The sequence below is a fragment of the Neoarius graeffei genome, chromosome 6 (genome assembly GCF_027579695.1).
Source record: "Neoarius graeffei isolate fNeoGra1 chromosome 6, fNeoGra1.pri, whole genome shotgun sequence".
NCBI classification, from domain to species: domain Eukaryota; kingdom Metazoa; phylum Chordata; class Actinopteri; order Siluriformes; family Ariidae; genus Neoarius; species Neoarius graeffei.
This window is the reverse complement of record NC_083574.1, coordinates 95,078,212-95,080,711: the sequence shown is the minus strand read 5'-3', so window position 1 is coordinate 95,080,711 and position 2,500 is coordinate 95,078,212.

The following is a 2,500-nucleotide window of genomic DNA, read 5'->3' as shown; positions in this document are numbered from 1 at the left end:
CAAAAATGTTTAATTAGAAAAGGCTGTAAGTTCCTGTGGTAATAAATCAAAAGGATGGTGAATCTGCATAAGTCCTTTGAGTGCTACACATCTCTCAGAGAGAGAGAAATAGAGAGAGAGAGAGAGAGAGAGAGAGAGAGAATGATGAGGTTTCTACCTGCTTGTGTAAGCTCACCACAATATCAGTTGGTGCTAACTCATCCAATCAAATACAACGGAACAAGTCATCTTTGAGTAGAAGCTGTGATTGGACTTTCACTGTGGCATGGGTGTTGGTGTTGGTTTGAGTATTTCAGAAATGGCTGATCTCCTGGTGTTTCCACACACAACAGTCTCTAGAGTTTACACAGAATGGTGCGAAAAACAAAAAACAACCATCGAGTGAGTGAGCGACAGTTCTGTGGGTGGAAACAAACGCCTTGTTGATAAGAGAGGCCAGAGGAAAATGGACAGATTTGAGGTGGTTCAAGCTTTTTTTTCTAGGAAGGATATAGTAACTCATATAATTACTCTTTACAACTGTGGTGAGGGGCGGCACGGTGGTGTAGTGGTTAGCACTGTCGCCTCACAGCAAGAAGGTCCGGGTTCGAGCCCCGTGGCCGGCGAGGGCCTTTCTGTGCGGAGTTTGCATGTTCTCCCCGTGTCCACGTGGGTTTCCTCCGGGTGCTCCGGTTTCCCCCACAGTCCAAAGACATGCAGGTTAGGTTAACTGGTGACTCTAAATTGACCGTAGGTGTGAATGTGAGTGTGAATGGTTGTCTGTGTCTATGTGTCAGCCCTGTGATGACCTGGCGACTTGTCCAGGGTGTACCCCGCCTTTCTCCCGTAGTCAGCTGGGATAGGATCCAGCTTGCCTGCGACCCTGTAGAACAGGATAAAGCAGCTAGAGATAATGAGATGAGATGAGAACTGTGGTGAGCAGAAAAACATCTCAGCAGAACAGCAACAGCAGAAGAACACATTTGGGTTCCACTCCTATGAAGAACAGGGATCTTAGAATCAAGAAGAAGTTCCTATTAACGTGGCCGGAGAGTGTAGTTAGCGCTGTGTGAATCTGTTTTATCAGTACAAACACCAGGTCAAATCGTTTTAGGAACGGACTATTAAATGATATCAGAGCTGAGTCCTAAAGCAAAAAAAAAAAAAAAAAAAGAAATAATAATAATAATAAAATGTGTCAGCATGCAAGCAAGAGAGTTCATGTTAAAATAATTTATTTGCTCAGTTTTAATGAATTGCAACCAAAAGTGAATGTCCCCCTGAGGAAGCAAATAAAGGAAATAAAGGCCGGGAAGTCAAATGAGATTTTAAGAAAGACTGAATGGTTTAAAGCTTTGGCCTTGAGGGGTTTATTTAAAAAAAAAATCGGATTCAAAACAATGACTAAAAGGTATTAAGGTATTGCTTTGGAAGACAGGTTTATTTCAGAGGCAGAAAGCAATCCAAGCAGAAGCCAGGTGAGGTGAAGGTCAGGGATATGGAAAGAAATCCTGCTTCACGTGGCCGGGATCTTTGTGTAATCCTTCACACAGCCTTGGTGAGCGTTGATCAAGAACACAACAGTGATGGATTTAAGATAACAAATCTTAACGTGACAACATACATTGCTCTTAATAAAATACAACAACACTTTATAACTTATGGTTATGCTGTGCTGTGATAGGAAACTAATCAGTTGTGAAGCGTAGGTACTGCTACCACCCAGATGTCATGGTCAATATCATGCTAGCTGAATGGAATATAATAATAGACCACAAAAAAAGCCAGCCAATATTATTATTATTATTATACGTACAGGATCAGCACCTCCAAGTCCGTGGCCATGGCGCTCAGCCAGAAACGGGTGGAGTGCCTACTCGGGGTAGGGGGGGAGTTGCTACCTAAAGTTGAGGAGTTTAAGTATCTCGGGGTTTTGTTCACGAGTGAGAGTAGGGGGGAGCGGGAGTTGGACAGATGGATCAGGGCAGCGTCAGCAGTGATGCAGACGCTAAACCAGTCTGTTGTGGTAAAGAGAGAGCTGAGCCAAAAGACAAAGCTCTCAATTTACTGGTCCATCTATGTTCCCACTCTCACCAATGGTCACGAGCTATGGGTAGTGACCGAAAGAATGAGATCGCTGATACAAGCGGTAAAAATTAGTTTTCTCTGCAGGGTGGCTGGGTTCTCCTTTAGAGACAGGGTGAGAAGCTTGGTCATTCAGGAGAGACTCAAAGTAGAACCGCTGCTCCTCCACATCAAAAGGAGTCAGTTGAGGTGGTTCAGGCACCTTGTTAGGATGCCCCCTAGATGCCTCCCAAGGGAGGTTTTTTTGGGCATGCCCCACTGGGAGGAGACCCAGGACATGCTGGAGAGATTACATCTCTTGGCTAGCCTGGGAACGCCTTGGTATTCCCCCGGAAGAGCTGGTGGAGGTGGCTGGGGAGAGGGAAGTCTGGGCTGCTCTGCTTAGGCTGCTACCCCCGCAACCCAGATCCAGATAAGCGGTAGAAGATGGATGGAT